Source organism: Arvicola amphibius, chromosome 3 (genome assembly GCF_903992535.2).
Source record: "Arvicola amphibius chromosome 3, mArvAmp1.2, whole genome shotgun sequence".
Taxonomy (NCBI): Eukaryota; Metazoa; Chordata; class Mammalia; order Rodentia; family Cricetidae; genus Arvicola; species Arvicola amphibius.
Window position 1 is genome coordinate 48,209,214 of NC_052049.1, and position 18,082 is coordinate 48,227,295.

Here is an 18,082-nt window from a genome sequence, read left to right on the forward strand (position 1 = left end):
TGATCAGCAAGTGACTCTGAGACTTTGAAGACCGAGAATGGAGCTTTATCTATGGACCTTTATAGCTTAAATCAACATTTATTTCAAGCTGTTTGCTAACATTCTAAGGCTCACCTAGAAGAAAAGGGAAGTCTTTCTTTTTCAGGCTGCTTTTAAAAGCCTAAGGAAGTATTACAGCTCCTGGAGAGGTCAGGTCAATGAGACCCCTGAACTGCAAGGCCTGTGTAGAATATTCCTTTACTCTGGGTAAATACATGTCGCTGTGATTGGTTTAATAAAAAAGCTGACTGGCCAATAGCTGGACAGGATAGGCTGGGCCAGAGAACCAGACTAAGGACACTGGGAAGAAGGGCGGAGTCAGGAGTCACCAGCCAGAGACAGAGAGGAAACAGGAGGTGCAAGATGAAAGAGAGGTAATGCCACATGGCAGATGTAGATTAACATAAATTGTAAGAGCTAGTTAGTAATAAACCCAAGCGATCAGCCAAACATTTATAATTAATATTAAGTCTCTGTGTCAGTTATTTGGGAACTGGTGGGAGGGAGAGAAGAGTCTGCCTATAGGCCTAACAGTCCCCGTGCATCACAAACGTCCAGGACACTCAGCTGACTGCCACATCCACCACTTCAGGAACAGCAGTGCAACACTCACATGAAATACACTGTGCAAAGTGCAACCCCAGTCTTCCCATACAGGCAGCAGGTGGACCCCTTTCTAGCCCCATCAGTGTTAAAACTAAAAAGGTAAAAAAAAGGAAGGAAGGAAGGAAGGAAAGAAAGAAGAAGGGATGTGGGATGCCCTTCCATATGCTGTATATGTTTTATTACTATTGGTTAATAAAGAAGCTGCTTTGGCCTATGACAGGGCAGAATATAGTTAGGCGGGAAATCCAAACAGATACAAGGAGAAAGAAGGCAGAGTCAGGGAGATGCCAACAGCCGCCGGAGAAATAAGATGTGAGGTAACAAACCATGAGCCTCGTGATAAAATATAGAATAGTAGAAACAGGTTAATTTAACTTATAAATTATATAAACTTATATAAATGGGTCCGAGCCATTGGTCAAACTTTTATAATTAATATAAACCTCAGAGTGTTTATTCAGGAACTGGAAAATGGGAAAGAAACTTCCAGTTACAAGGAAGGAAGGAGGGGAGGGAGGGAGGGAGGAAAGGAAGGAAAGAGAAAGGGAGAGAAGTGCAGAATTAGTGCAGAATTTCTAGACCATGAAGGAGTCAACACACTCGGCTAAAAAAGAACTACGTGGATAGTATGAGAGAGATATCTCAGCCAATTTCACAAGCAGCTTGGTGGGGATTCTTGTGCCGAGCTGGTCAGGCTCTGGAATGGGCCTCACCTAGAAGACCCTGTGGACTGCTGGCCAGCATGGCAACCAGAAAGGACAAAGAAAACACAAACCGACACACTGATTTCCAATTGGCCTGTGAACAGCCTGACCTTTGCCCTCTTCTGCTGCACACTAGCGATTACAGACACTAGAGGACACCCTTCTCTACCTGGAGCCATCAGCTGGGGCCACATCTCAACAGACACTTTACTACAGCAGAAGCAGCAGGCTGCCGCGACTAGCAAACCGTGTGAGTGTAGAAAAGATGAAGAAATGAAGCCCAAACAACACCAACAATGCTGTGCTCAAGAAGGCAGGAGACATCTGCAGCTCAGCTCTGTGGACATGCACTTCTTAGAGGTGGGAGGAATGAACACACGAGGGATGGGAGGGAGCTGTCAAGTGTCCATTCTGGTTCTAAGCTGGCACCTGTGGGAGACAAGATCTCTGTTCCCAGTGCTAGCTGGGGTTTCCAGAGCTTTTGAGGAAGCCAAACCATGGTTGAGCCAACAGCAGGAACTGAGAAGCTTCTGGTTCCCTCAGGCCACATCCGGAACTGCCCACTTCAGGGCTTACTGGAGGCGGACAACACCTGGAGGGCAGCAGGTGGAGTCACAGCCTGCCAAGCAGACATGGATCCAAAGGCCTGGTCACCTCAGACTGCTTAGAAGGTAAGAGAAGGCATTTAAAAGAGCGTAAAAGGGAAAATACCAGACAGCAACTCTATAGTTATTTGTGACCAACTGAATCATTTAGTCAAAAACAATAAAAAAGAATGGGCTATGGCTGCTCTTCCATGGGAGCCAAATGCACATCTCCTCACTGCTGAACAACAGAAGTGGCCACACTCACCAGGACTGAGGGTTACAAATCCAAGTGCTGCAGGCTTCATGCACAATGTCAGGGCCACAGTCCCACAGCGGCCCTACCACCTAGCTACAGCACAGCCTCTTGCACACGAATGAGCAAGCTTTCCACTTGGTTTCCCTGATTATATGAGCCACCAGCCAAGCCTAACCATACACACAGCTTTCCATCTTTCCCAGAGGATTCTGTACCCTGTGGCAACAGGCTTTCCAGATGGGAACCTCAGCCACCGAGTGAGGTGGGCATGGAGGAGGGGCAGTAGAGAAGACTGCCAAGGAGAAAATGCAGCTGCTTCCATGGCTGCATGTGCAGTGTGAATCAAACCCATGAAGCCAAGTTTGCAATTATCAATAGGGTCAAACGCTTCCTCCTACCAAAAAGCAAGAGAGCATTGTGTGACGAAACCAGACTGATTCCATTGTTGCTGCCCAGTTTCTCATCCGAAAAAGGTAATTAGAAAGATAATTACTTCTTTTCCATCCTGCAGGCAAGTCTGCTTTTAGAACTGTTCATTTCAGAACCCATACTCTTCAGTTCCTTCAATTACCACAAATACAAAATGGAAATATCACAGATTAAAATATCTTTGCTGCTCTAGATCCCATATTTTTATGTTTAAAGAAGTTTCAGTTAATTTTAACTTTCAATAAACATATATTGAAACATATATATATTTAAAATATATATTATATATATATATATATATACATATATATATATTTTAAAAGATGTTTTCCTATTTCATCCCCAAAGGCTAATACAGAGTTGTGTCTGAACACTTAGAGTTCACTAGCTACCCCAGTGGAGATGAAATGCCTTTGATTAAACATCTAGGCAGTTTTCTGAGTTGGGTTTATAGAGCTGTGACGCTCAAATCCTGAAGTTCCAATATTCCAGTTCTACCACTGCACACTTTACAGATGACAGCCGTACAACTGCCCCCACAATGAAGGCACAAGGAGAGTCTGGGTTGCCCAGAAGTTCCCCCATGTTCCCTTTGAAGTCAACCTTGAAGGACTTTCTGGTCACTTGCAAGACTTATGCAGATCATTTCCTTGGGTCTCCTTCCAGAACTGAAAGTATTACTTTATAAGAAGAACTACAAAAGCTGGGTGTGGTGGCGCACGCCTTTACTCCCAGTGCAGAGACAGAGGCAGGGGGATGTCAGTGAGATCTAGGCCAACCTTACTTGCAAAGTGAGTTCCAGGACAGCCAGAGTCACATAGAAAGCCTCCATCTCAAACAAACAAACAGGAGCCACATTTGCATCTGTTGGTTGGTTTATAATTTGTATTCTGTCAATTTCCAAAAAGAACTTGGAAAAAAACCCTGCAACACGGTTTGGAAGCAGCTTCCTGTAAGCTCCACAGCCCAGTCCCCGGGCACTCTGCTGGCCAGCCTCAAAGGACAAGCAAGGAGGCTTTCGGTAGAATAACACGGTACAAAATTCTACAATATGTAGTGCTAAACTAATGTAGCATAATAACACATTTCGAAAATGAAGTCGCATGCCAGAGGGACTTCTTAATTATCAGAGTCTGAACCTGTTCTACCCAAAGCTTAAAAATGAGGCCCCTGGCATTTCACTGGGAAGCACGATGCTGTAAGACATACTGGACCCTACTGCACGAGTAAGCAAGACAAGTGGGACATGTGTCACCATGTCCTATATTGTTCTGTCTCTTTGGTTGGAGCTGGCTGCTGTTTTGCCAGATCTGCATTTCTCAATCCAGGAGAGAGACTACAGCCATGAATTGACAGCAGTCCTGTGTCAGATACAATGACCCAAATTGCAATCCCAGACTCTAGTCTGGAGATGAAACCTCTTTTTTATTCTGGTGCAGGGAACAAAAAAAGAACTTTGGACAGACCATATGGTCTTTTGGCTCCTTCATTCAGGGGTCCTAAGGGAGCCAGTCAGAACAAAGCCTGTGTTCTTTGCTGCTGAGAACACTAGTTTATCTGCTTCCAAGGCAGTGTGTACAGCTAGAGGGGAGTACTATGGGGAGAGAAAGAGAGAAGGAATATTACAGTGATCGCCAATGTTCTCCTGGTAATGGCCCCATCACTTGGCGGCTGGTGAGACTGCACCCAGAAGAACACTGCTCATCCCCAGGCTCACAGGCTAGCTCTAAGAACCACGGAAGCCTGAGGGTCACAAACAGGAGAGGGCCTCTGGCTAGGAGAGGCAGAAAGCTGAGAAACAAAACTGGATTCTAGAACTTACCTACTTTATAAAAACATACAAGTTGTGGGAACTGGCTTGGTTTGAGGCAGAGATACGGGAAGATTTTTCAGTTTTGAATATGAAACCTACAGACAAGACGCACGCGAGTTCAAAAAGATACAAATGTCTCCTGGTGTCTTATAAAGCTAAGACGAAATTACAAAGCCATGAATACGCTAACTAAGGCAGGAAAACCACACACTGATTAGTCATGGCCCCACTGGAATAACTCCGAGGAAGGGGAAGGGAGACAGACAGGGAAGAAAATCAATAGGGTATTGGTCGGACTGAATAAGAGTCAGTGTTTCCAGAATACTCTAGGTTTACCAAAGCAGGCAGGATTCTGTTTGCCACAAGAGAAGTGAGCAGGCCCAGGAGAGGCAGAGAAGGAAGCCAGCCAGCATGAGCACATCTTACTTGTCTGCTGTGGAATTACAGAGGCCCCGGGCCATCACCGAGAGGCTCAGCACTAATCTGGATTTCTTAAGAATCAGATTTTTTTTCTCAAAGGAAGAAGAAAAGCACCCTTGGAACTGTCAGCATTGACTCTCCTAGAGTATGACAAAGTCAGATCCCCGAGGACTTCTGTTTATCACGAAAAGGATGCACAATCCAGCCAGAGCCAGGTTCTATTTCTGTTACTGACCCCAACTAAGCTAGGCTCTCACTAGGCCCACTAAGATTTACTAATGCCAATATATATATATGCTGACATTTGTGAGCTTTCTTTACATAGAAACAGCCATCCACTGCCAATTTTGAGTATCACCCTGCCTATAAATAGAGTTGAAGCCAGGAGGAAACACTGCCTTCCCTACAAAGCAGGAGCAGAGGAAGGGGACTAGCAGGAAACCACCGATCATATCCTTCCTCCCTCTGCTTCCTTTGTCCAATCTACAGACTGAAGGATGACACGGACTCTGCCCTAGAAAGAGGTGCGGATAGGAGGGAAAGTAACAAGAATGTTGGCAGAAGATGGGGTTCAAGGGTTCAAAGACTCCTAAAAGATTTTAATTAAAAACAAAACTGCTCAGTCTTCAACACTGAGTGATGCTTTAAAAAGGGAAATCTAAAACAAAAGAGAGGCCAGGCGGTGGTGGCGCACGCCTTTAATCCCAGCACTCAGGAAGCAGAGGTAGGTGGATCTCTGTGAGTTCGAGGCCAGCCTGGTCTACAAGAGCTAGTTCCAGGACAGGCTCCAAAGCTACAGAGAAACCCTGTTCTGAAAATAAATAAATAAATAAATAAATAAATAAATAAAATAACGTGTGCTTGGGGGATCTTGAGCTTAACTTTCATGATTATATCATTTTATTTTGAAGTTTTAGATGCCAGCTTGCAGGCTCTGGCATCCCCATCATATCTGCTGGTGGGTTGAGGGTATTCCTCAGGGACTAAGCATCTGCCTGGCATGCACAAGGTTCCCACACCAAGAGCCTCATCTTCTTTCTGATTTTAGTGGAATTGCTTTGAGTTTCTCAACAACTAAGTTGATGTTGGTTATAGACTTGCTGTAAACTGCCTTTATTATGTTGAGGTGAGTACCATGTGTTTCTATTCTCTCCAGGACTTTTGCCATGAAGGGATGTTGGATTTTGTCAAAGGCCTTTTCTGCATCTAATGTATTATCATGTGGTTTTGTCTTGCAGTTGCTTTATATGGTGGATTATTATATACCACCTACGGAAGTTAATCAAGATAAGGTAAGCAATTTTAACAGATTTATAATCCCTGCTGAAATATAAGCAATAATTAAGTCTCCCAACCAAAAAGAGCCCAGGGTCTCGACAGTTTTAGTGCAGAATTCTACCAGACATTCAAAGAAGAGTTAATATTCCTCCACTAGCTGGCTCCCCCCAAGTACATTTTAACTCAAGCTCAAGTTTTGTAGAAAATAAAAATTTCAACAATTAATTCTTCATGAGCAAAGCACTTTCTATTCAACTGTCTATTTACTATGTTCAATTTAAATATAATAAAGACTTAACCAAAGTGATTCTTTTATGAAAAATAAATCACTGTTTCATATACTGCTAGTATTTAAATTTTTTTTAAGATTTATTTATACAGTATCCTGGCTGTAGGCCAGAAGAGAGCACCCCAGATCTCCTTATAGGTGGTCGTGAGCCACCATGTGGTTGCTGGGAATTGAACTCAGGACCTCTGGAAGAGCAGTCAGTGCTCTTAACCGATGAGCCATCTCTCCAGCCCCAGTATTTAAATTTTTTATTAGTAAATTTTGTTCTTCTCCAATGTCATATATACTGTGTATTTTGGGAGCTATCTTCTCCCATCCTTTCCTGCCCATAAAGCTCCCCCATATCCCTCTAACTCTCTTTCCCCTACTCTTAGTCTGTGTCCCACAGAGTTTAATGAGGACCCTCTGTGTGATCCTGAGTTTAGAACTAACCATCAGAGCGTGGTGGGCTCCACAGTGGGTTCACAACCGGCTACCATGTCTTCTGTCTCTTAGGTCTGTTGACCGCCAACGTATCAGCAGTGTGTGGTATGGCCGCTAAGGGCCCCTGACCCACCACCCCTGGCTGTTAAGAAGGCCTGACTTCTGTAGACTCACCACTAGTGTGCGGAGTGCTGTGAATTTCTGGTTCCCGTGTCTGTGTCCTGATTAGGAAATGGAACTTCACAAGCCCTCCCCATTCTGAGGCGCTTACACTCTTGCTGCACCCTATCCCAAAATGTTGCCTGAGCCATAAAGGGGTTGTAGAAATACCTTACCTGAGGTTTACCCCAACCGCCCTTTATTCTTAGCATCTTGTGCAGCCACGGGCTGTTGCCTTTCTCTCCATCTCCAAGGAGGGGCTTCTGCAAGGCTGAGAACAGCCTTGGTCTGGTCTGAGCCAGGCCCTGAATCTCTTACAGCTTTTACTCTGTAAGTACACCGCTCATAAGCGGTCGTAATCATCCGCCATCACTTATTTTGGTATGAAACGCCTGTTATCTGGGAATTCCCACTGGAAATTCCTACAGCAGAAACGCTTGACTTCTCTTTAAAAAAAAAGTCTCAAGATGGTGTGGGCATAAAGTTAGTAAGAACTTACTTGACAGTTTCTGGAACCATAAAAAGGATATAACCATTGTCTTAAGTTTAAAAAAAGCAAGTTTGCATGCTGAGATCTGCAATTGTCAGTCCAATTAGTTTTATTTTGTCAGTTTTCAAAAAAATTCAAAAGTAGGTATTTATATATAAAAGCAGGAAAATAAAGGTGACCACTATAGCTTTTATTTTTGTTTTGATGCTTCTGTGTCAGTATACTCACATGTGTATGGGTGACCACAAAGGCCCCCAAAGGGTGTCAGATCATCCAGAGCTGGAATTATAGGCCATTGTGAACTGTCTCACATGTATGCCGGGAACCAAACTCGGGTCCCTTGGAAAAGCAGCAAATGTTCTGAACCACTGAGTCATGTCTCCAGCCCCATTTTTAGATCTTGTGTATCTCCCACTCTGTTGGAGGTACTGCTGGGAAGTGGTGGCCCAGGGCCATGGAGCAGTGCCACTGATGGGGGTTGTGAGATCCTGCCCAGGTCCTTGCATCTTTTTCATTCCCAGCCATGCAGTAGGTGGTTTTACTCTGTCACCATGTTCCCTGCTGTCATCACCAGGAGCCCTACCAGAGGATGAAATACAATGGGCCTACACACTAAAGACTCAAGCTTCTATCGCTGTCGGCCAAAAGTAGCTCCTTTTTCTTTGTAAGTTTATCCCTTATGATGGTGGAAAGCTCATTAACCTGCTTCTTTCTTGGACTGCCAATGGTCAGATCTAGATATGGACATTTAATAGACATATTAAATTTAACTCTATTTAACTCAAGTCAGCTTCTATATCAAAACCAAGCATTTAAAAAACTGAATATCTAAAACACAGAAACATAAAATGCTAATAACATTCTTAAGAATGACCAAAAGCAAACTTGACCTCATGGGAAGGCTAAAGGCCACCTACAACTCCTCTTGGTACTAGGACAACCATGAGAAAGAACGGTGCAAGTTTTGAATGCAGAAGAGCGTTTCTTGAGTGATACACCGAATACCAAAGTCTGAGTTCACTGTTCTGGCTGACCTTCCATAAAAATACCACGCTTTAGCAAAGAAAAAGCTCTAAGCTGGCCCGGAGTGAGTGGATGAACAATCTGAAAAACATCTTTTACTGCCTGGGAAAATTAGAACAGTGCCGGCAAGGGCCAGGAGAGCAGCTCGACTGTGACTCAGGCAGCCTTCCAAGGCCTTCTGCTTCGCTAAGTGTGAGTCATAGGGAAGGAGTGAGAACACAGCAAAAGTTTCATCTTTCCTTCCTGGCCCTAACTCCTCCCCCTCTTTTATTTTATTTTTTTTTAAAGGCTTTGGTGGGCAATAAACAGATTCCAGAAAGACCTTACCAGGGAAGTCAGACCAGCTTGGGGACAGAATGCCACTGCAAAAACGTTTACTGCTTGTCACTGTGCACTGTAGTCCTCAAAGCATCCTCCGTATCCTGAAGATGGACAGCCTGTTGGTCACGGCTACACACAGGTGAGGGCGGAGAAATGGGCCATGCAAACACCTCTTCTTCCTAAGTTTCCTGATATCGTCAGCTCATATACAGGACAACCACTGGGCAGGAAGCACTGGGCATGTCCTGCATGAACATATGTGAAGTGGCATCTCAAGCACAACGCTAGGAAAGCTGCTCACATGTATATGTCTGTCACAATGAAGGAAGCTCTGGGAACTGGTACCAAAAAGTGGGAGGTTTTTTTTTTTTTTTTTTTTTGGTTTCAGGTCATTCTTTCAAATTTTTAATTTTATTTCAATTAAGTAAAAACTGAATGTAAAAAAGAATTCAGTTTCTGAACCTATTTGGAATTACTTAATGTGGCTTTCTGGAGCATTTGGTGAGAACAAATCTTCTATCTTCTGCACTTGAACACTTAGCAGCCACAATATTTACACGAAGGACCACCTGATAAAGATGAATAAACATATTCCTTGCCTGGAATGAGGCTTGATCTGGATATCAAAAACAAATTATACATGTGTGTGTATACGTGTATGTAAGTTTGTATGTATGTATATTTGAGCTACAGCTTTCAATAGGAAAGGAAACCCAACTGTTCTCTTCATGATAATCTTCTTTATTAGAAATGCAGATGAGACAGGGTCCTGTTGGGGAATATTATTTTCAGGTATGTGATCTGACTTTTGTTTAAGCTGCATTTGATTAACTGTGAAGCTGTGGTTGTTTGCCTGTCTACAACACCTGATGGTCCTAATATAAAAAGTGGACAGCCAATAGAGAGGCAGAAGTAAGGACAATCAGGGCTAAGTGGGCAGAGAGTATAAAAGGAAAAATGAGGAACATTAGGAGCAAGAGAACAAGGAGAGGGGGATATCAGGGGCCAGCCACCCAGCTACACAGCAAGCTGCAGAGAAAGAAGAAAGGTATACAGAAATAGAGAAAGATAAAAGCCCAGAAGCAAAGGGTAGTCAGGATAATTTAAGAATATCTGGCTAGAAACAAGCCAAGCTAAGGCTGGGCATTCATAACTAGGAATCAGCCTCTGAGTGATTTATTTGGGAACTGGGTGGCAGGCCCCACAGAAAGTCAAAAGAGTAAAAAATTCATACAACAGGGTCCTCCTTTCTCATGCAAGTTTTTAATCTTGACAACCCCTGGACTGTGTCCTGTACTGAGCATTTGAAGGTGCAGAGAGGGAACATGGTAACAAGGGCTGGTTACATAGAGAGGTAAACCAAACAAGTGCAGGGTGGGGAGGGAACCAACAAAATTCACTCAGGCACATGGGAGGACCAAACCACTGTACAATGAAAAACCACTGGCATTGCACCAGGAGCTGCCTGAGAGACGCTGCTCTGTGTCTGGTGAGAACAGGCCCCGCCCACTGCCGGCTTAAGTCACTTACCCTGAGAGTTAGTCTTGTCATTTATAAAGCAGAGGTGATAATGCTGTAACCACTGGGTTACTATGAAAATCAAAAGAGAATTAGGCATGTGTTTGACAGCTGGAAGCAGCAGAGTACAAATATGTACACATCCACGCAGTATTATGATTACAGCCTACTTCATTAGGCACTTGATGGCACTGCGCTCGGTACTGCTTACCAAAATCCTCATTAGTGCTAAGTACACTAGCCAGCTAGCTTTCTGAGACTGCGGTGGAATACCTGGCACAGTCGTTTGTAAGGGAGGGGTTACTTTTGCTCATGGCTCTGGAGGATCAAGTTCAGATTGTGGTTTGAGTCTCTGAGGCAGCACATTGTGGCAAGAATGCACGTGAGGTGGTGAGTGTTTCTTGCCGACAGGATGTAGAATCTGGGAGCTGGGCCTCTGGGCACACCTGTGGGGGGTTATCTACATTAACTGAGATGAGAAGACTCAACCACTGTGGGTGCTGGGATCCTGGACTAGGAGGTTGCTCAGTGGAGAAAGGGAGCTGAGCAACAGCAAGCACTCATTGCATACTTCTCCTCTTCCTCCTAAGATTTTAGTTTAATTCTCCGTGTATGAGTGTTTGACTGCATGTGTGAGTGTGGTGTGCACTCTACGCATGCCTGGTGCCTGGGGAGGTCAGAAGAAGGCGTTGGATTCCCTGGAAATGGAGTTATGGACGGTTGTAAACTGTCATTTGGGTTCTGGAAACTGAATCCAGGGCCTCAGCCTCAGCAAGTGCTTTTAACTGCTAAGCTATCTCTCCAGCCCCTGCCCTCAGGTTCTTGCCTATGAAAGCCATGTGCTTCAAGATCTTACTGCTGTGACTGACCTACCACAATGGACTATAAACTGTAATTGAGAGAATAAATAAATTCCTTCCCTCTTAAGTGGCTTTGTAAGAGTATTTTATCATAAGAAAAGGAAAAGAAACTCAATCAGCATGGTAGACACACCACTCATGTCCCAAGCCACGAAGGAGAGAGAGACAGAGACTGGCTACAACATCTAAACTTTTTCCTTTTGTAATGGTGCTGAACACTGACCCAGAGACCCACAAATATAATCTAGCAATCCAGCCCCAGATCCCTTCTGATGGCACCCAAGGACCTTTCTTTGGATCCCACCTATTAAAGGCACACAGCATCTCCCACTAGCACTACCTTGAGGATCAAGCTTTTACAAACGGATCGTGCAAGACATTTATGCAACCACAGCACTAAGAACTGTGGCATAGCTGCTCTTGGCAGTAGAGAAGCTAAGATACAAGACATGACATTAGACAAGAATTTTTTCCTATGAGTTTAGGAAACTAATTCAGGACCTTAATCTATAAAGCAAGGGTAGAACTCTGGATTGATAATGAAGATTAAGTAAGCTGAGCACAGTGCTCGCTGCATGGTATTTTCAGGGACCCCAGACAGAGCATCCAATAGCAGCCAATCCAACAGGTCAATGAATAAAATGTGAGCTCTTAGGAGTATTTCTAGCCACATCCAACATATGCTCAGGGCACATGTGAGGCAAACATGTGGCTGCCAGCAGCCAGAGCAGTTGGCATGGGGTAAGTACAGGGTCAGTGACAAGTCCCTTTCCCCTCATTCCTCCAAAGACAGTCTTAAAGAGCTACAAGGTGAAACAGAGAGAACAGAGAGGCTTTTCACAGTCACAAAGGCTCATGCCAACCAGAGCAGGTGTGTGCCACCCAGACTAGTAAGATAGTGGGGTTACGGCAGGGGACAGTTACAAAGGACAAGGGATTCAGAGTGGGGTGACCCAACAGGAAGTTATTACCCATGAGTGTCCTCCTTCCTTTGGACTCGTATCTACAAGCTTGGCAAGACAGTTATAGTACCACAGAGCCTCTACCTGGAGTCCTGGGGTAGATCAGTCCTCACCAGTTTCTGTGGGGACTAGACAACAATGCCCAGAGCAGACGCACTGAACCACTCGAAAGAGGAGCTACCAAACACTACTCAGGAGTTGGCACGGGGCTAGAGGCAAGATCTCAGGAGAGTGTAGAACATACTACTACCCAAGGTCGAAAAAGAGGAAATGAAAAACAGGCAAAGCATTTCCTGCTGCACAAGCCAATGGCCCAGCCTGGGCTTCTGCTCTCCATGTAGCCAAGAATACGCATTCTCACCTCTCCCCACCACAGGCAACACGAAACTGCTCAGAGCTGAAAGCTCAGGTGTCTATTCCTACTTCACAGGAGTCACCAACTCTTTCAGACAGTGTGGACAGTAGCTGTGTATACTGGCACACGCCTCCAATCCCAGCACTAGGGCACTAGAGGGGAGTTCAGGCTACACAGTGAGTTTGAGGGGACCCTGGGCTGTGGTGATATGGAGGTGGGGGGGCAGCACACGAGAACATATGTAGACACCAGTCACAGGACAGCAAAGGGCTGCTGGCTTAATAGAATATCTATAAAAACAAATACAGAATGGGTTTGTTGTTTTGAAAAAAATTATAGATATATAAATACATCTACTAATCCATAAATAACCACTAATTGTGTTTTAGGACGCTATGTTAAGGTAGATCTTAAAAAATGCAAGAACGTCGGTGTGAGCTGCTATGGTGGGTGACCGACGACAGAACTGAATGTCTGGGGCATTCCTGCAACCCTGTGCAATGCTAAGTCAAGTCTGTTGGCAAGTCAGTTCTGAGTTTATTCCTCAGAATGTGTGGGTGAATGGAACTTACAAAAGGGTATCATATACTTGGGAGCTCCTGGGTTTCTCTCTTCAACACTTAAATCTCTAAAAACAAAATAAATAGGCAGGTAACACAGGAGAATGACAGCTGCCTTGCCCTCATCACCTGGTGATATTTACTATGACTGAGAATGACAATGGCAATGGTGCTAAATAACACTGTTAACTCAGATGGCCCGGATCCTTCCGAAATGCCAGGCATGACATTCACGCCTCCATGCCTTCCCCAGCTCCCCTTCACAGTCTAGGAAACTGAAACTGCAGATAGCAATCTAGCCTAAAGGCCAGGCAGCCAGCCAGCTATACAGGTGAAGGGGCCTGCTGCCAGGCTTGACAAACCTGAGTTTGATCCCAGGTCCTGCACAGCAGGGGGCAAGAACACACCATGGAAAGGTATCCTGCCTCAGTCTCCTAAGTGCAAGATTATAGGTACAAGCTGCTATACCTACCTTAATCACATCTCTCTTAAATGTACAGCAAATTATGTAATATGGTAATCATTTATCCACTCATTTGCTTTTTAGAAGTCTTGCTATGTAACTCAGACTGGCTTGGTGCTCACTATGTAGCCTTGTACTTTAGAGACCATCCTGTCTTAACCCAGGTACTGAAATTTTAGGTTTAAGCCAAAACACCTAGCATGGCTTCTTAATTTAAAATGGTGAAACTTTAGACATATTCATAGGACCTGTTTCCACACATACACATATACGTGTATATTTAAATTAAATATGTTATTTGTATTAGAAGGGCCAAGAAGCTAGAGGATGACTCTTACAAGATTAAGAAAACAACATCTACCTACAAGGAAGCCTAGAACACCTTGTGGGGCAACTTCTTACAGAAGGCTGCATGACCTCAGGAATGAGGGAGGCCGTTGCCTAGCTTTGACTAGCATGTTGTGTGCATTAGTGCAGACTCTGTGTGTGTGTGTGTTTACTGAAGGGAGAGAAGGAAGAAATGAGGGAAAAGAGAAAAAACAGAAGAGTAACAGGGAAGGGAGCCGTCCTTCCTTGAAATCCTCAAGGTTGACGGAAAGGGAAATTCCTTTCCCTGATCCTGGAATTACGAATGCAGACATTGGGCAGAGGACTTGAGAATTTAGTGAATTCAGACGCATACTAGAACAGGGAACAGGGGTCGCACGTCCTTATTCCCATGAAGCTATGGGTATAACAGCACCTGCTTCCTGTTCACTCCTTGCAGATGTCACGTGGGACTGACATTATACACAAGCCATGCCATCAGGTACTTTTATTTTGTACCAATTAAAGGGATTAAAACGCCTCCAAGGTTGAGTTAGTGAATTTAGGTCATTCAAATCTGAGTCAGGACTGCTGTTAGAAAGGCATAATGGTCTTTTGCTTTCCCGTTCCCATCATGCTTTTCCTTAGAGGAGTGCCTGCTGTTAAGAAACAGAAATGCCATTTTCTTCACTGAAATAACGTAAAATGCAAGATTTAGTTGTTCTATTCAGACCTTACCTGTCACATCTAAAATGTGATATATTTTTGACATCCATCTAATATACATAAATGCCTCTGAAAGAACAGCAGGAACGGACCAAGAGCTAAGAGCATAAGCAGAGGCAGTGGAGCTGAGGGGGCGAGCCTAGGACTCTGAGGCCGGGCTGAACACCATTAACTAGCACTAACAGATACTCAGATGAATCACGAGCTATTTGAAGTCAGTTCTAACCCAATGGGGTGCTCATCACAGCCAATCACTGCGCATACCCGTGTCTCACAAAATCTGCTCCTCCTGAGGCACAAGCACGACAACCAACGCGTCACCACTTTCTACCTCGCACAGCACCACAGCCATGGCACTCATCTCTGAAGACTGTCGTTTACTTGTTAAAGTAGGCTTTTTTTTAAAAAGATTTATTTATTTATTTATTATGTATACAGTGTTCTGTCTGCATGTATGCCACCAGACCAGAAGAGGGCGCCAGATCTCATTACAGATGGTTGTGAGCCACCATGTGGTTGCTGGGAATTGAACTCAGGACCTCTGGAAGAGCAGGCAGTGCTCTTAACCTCTGAGCCATCTCTGCAATAGGCCCATTTCACAGACAAGGAACCTCAAAACCAAAACTTTCCCAAGGTCATACAGTCAATACGAAACAAGGTAGACTTCAAACTCGGAACTGGGTTCTGGAGCTTCAGCCGTGAATTGCTTGGTGCTAAAGTTAGGTGGTTTGGCTAAGGTGGGGGTGACAAAGTCTCTGTCAGCTTTCCACTAGTAGCTGGGCTTTGCATGGCCCAGCCAGAGTAGCAGCTACGAACCATGAGGTTATACTCTAATTAAATTACTCTGTAGAAGAGGGACATTTGGCAAGAAAAATCTTATTTGTCATTTCAGAGGTTGAAAATAACATCAAATGGATTCAAGGATAAAGAACGAGAGGCATTATCTTGTTCTTCTCCTGGTCCCAGAATACAGTATTATTAATAGGCTGATGAGCAAGTCACCTCACTTCAGCTCTAGAATTCCCATTATGATTCACTAATAACAATCAAGTATCATAGTGAATCTTCATCCTAAGGATGCCACAGATGTACTTATTGGTACATGTCTCACGTATTCTATGCATTATGTATTTCCTTACAGGTCTGTAGACAAAGTCATACAAAAGAAACTGCTATTAAATGGAATAACAGCACCAGAGAATTAAGAATGGGTGGAGCCACCCCCCAATTTTAAATCCTTACAGGAATTAATAAAAAGATAAGTAAAATCTAAGGAAGGGATGATGGGGAAGGGATGTAGGCGGAGTCAACTGCAGAGCACGCAGTGACTGAACTCAGGAGACCTGGGACCATCTTCATACTATCTACCGGGCGCTATGACAACACAGGAGACCTGGGACTATCTTCATACTATCTACCGGGTGCCTTCACTTTCTGCAGTAATAAACCAGTGAGCTCAGCTTTGACCATGAGCACTTCCACAATCTTTTTATATAAATATATTAACTGAACACTGTTTTTGCCCAGTGAAAACACAATGACTGGAACTGCAGAAATACACAGGCCAGATGGAGAAGCCACAGGATGACTCATCAAAACCAAGGAATTACTGTGTGATCTGATTTTAGTCACTCACCTAAGTGAGCTTTAAAACAATAGGCCTGCTATTCTCCTATTTCTCGCAGCCTCTCTGCTGAATCATGTTGCCAGATTTTCATAATAAGATGAACCAATTCCATGTCTTCCACCCTAATTAATTCATGGACCCTCCGATCGCCACCAGTGTTTACACAGAACGACCTATGCGCCATGATCTATAAGGTGGGGTAAGAAAGTCTCCAGGATAACTTGTTAAACAAAAGGATTGCAAGAGTACAGTGTGAGAGGAGCACAGCAGGCCCCACCCGAGCTGAGGAGCTATGGGGAAGAATGTGGCCCCATCTAGTAGAACACCCACACTCATGTACATGCAAAACAACCTCAATTAAAGTTAGTAGGTTATATAGTAAAAAGAAAAGATGTCAAAGAAGGAAATGACATCCAAGACTTGTTAGGATGAAGGGCTTGGGGTGGGGGCACAGATAAGAGAGAAATGGTATATATAAGTAAACATATTAAAATATATTACATACATGCGTAAAATTATCAAATATTAATAATGTAATGGCATGGATAAATAAAGAATGGCTTTATTTATTCTGTGAAGGTTATTGCTGATGATCAAAGGCTATAAGAGCCAGGTAGCCTGTTCATCTTCTGAAATAACAAAGAATAAGTGTGCCATGTGCCAGGAAAGAATTACAGCTAAGGAGCCCTGGACACCTGAAACCATGGCTTTGATCCTCTCCCCACCCCCACACTTTGTTTTTGTTTTCAGTACTGGAAATTAAACCCAGGGCCAGCATAATAAGCAAGTGCTCTTCCTCGGAACTGCATCTCCAGCCTTCTGCATCATTTTTATTATCTTACTGTTTCTTGGTGGAATATTCTTAGCTCTATATACATCAGTCTTATAGATTTGTACCTTTAACAAAATAGACTTTTATTCCTTCTCCACTATAGTTTGAGCTCTATGAAATGAAGCTAAACAGGATGATTTTGAGGAGACTAAGAATCTGTTCTAAAGCCCTGCCTTGTGAGGTCTGCAGATGCTTGGATTGTTACCCTCCCTACAATAATATGAGCATCCCCTATCCATGGTGGTGAACCTGACTCTTCTCAATGAGTGACACTAGTGAGAAAGTGGCACTGTGGTTGCTATAGTCGCCTACAATCCTGAATCAAGTGGCCTTGGCCTGCAATAGCGCCACTGCTCCCATGGAGATTCACTGACACGGGTTTTAAGAAAATTGTTTCAGATAAACATTTCGTACTCCAAGCTGTGGTGGGAATAAAGAATATGAGCTAGACTTCTGTACCTTTGCTTTCTTTGTTCAGAAAACAAACTGCTATGGGTTGACATAGCAGAGGGAAAAAAACAAGGATTTTAAAGATGGCTACCTCGGTTGATGTGGGATTCAGAAGTCACTACTCATCTAGTCAAGGACTTACGTCTTTAAGACTGACAAAAACTTAGCATTAACTGAGCTTTCAGGGAGGAGTCCAAGAGAGGGAGGCATCATAGAACTATCAAGAAGGGCTGCCAGGTGAGCCCATAAACCTAAGAGAATGAATCAGCATTCTGTCCCATCTAATATGAAAAAAGAGAATGTTGTATTATGTTCTCTGATTTTTTTTGTTAGTTTTAGAAACTTATCAAGCAAAATGCAACAAAAAATTTTGTGCTCTCATTGATTTGGGCAGAATAAATGAACCATTTTGTCATTATTTCAATGACCAAACACACTCTTTTCTAAATCTCAAACTGTAACTCAACGGGGTTTCTCTGTGTAGCCCTGGCTGTCCTGAAACTCATGCTGTAGATAGGTTGGCCTCAAACTCAGAGATCCACCAGCCTCTGCATCACAAATGCTGGGAGTAAAAGTGTGCACTACC

The 18,082-nt window shown here is 43.8% G+C and overlaps 1 protein-coding gene and 1 long non-coding RNA gene across 2 annotated transcripts in view; one reads left to right on the forward strand and one right to left on the reverse strand.

Moving 5' to 3' along the window:
- The window catches only part of Mrps27 (mitochondrial ribosomal protein S27), an 83,219-nt gene that overhangs the window by 27,128 nt on the left and 38,009 nt on the right, over positions 1–18,082 (reverse strand). The gene's annotated exons all lie outside the window — the stretch shown is intronic.
- LOC119809825 lies at positions 1,975–9,090 on the forward strand. The gene is made up of 3 exons (XR_005284674.1): positions 1,975–2,020; positions 6,093–6,146; positions 8,805–9,090. It is a non-coding gene; the product is annotated as an uncharacterized LOC119809825 (long non-coding RNA).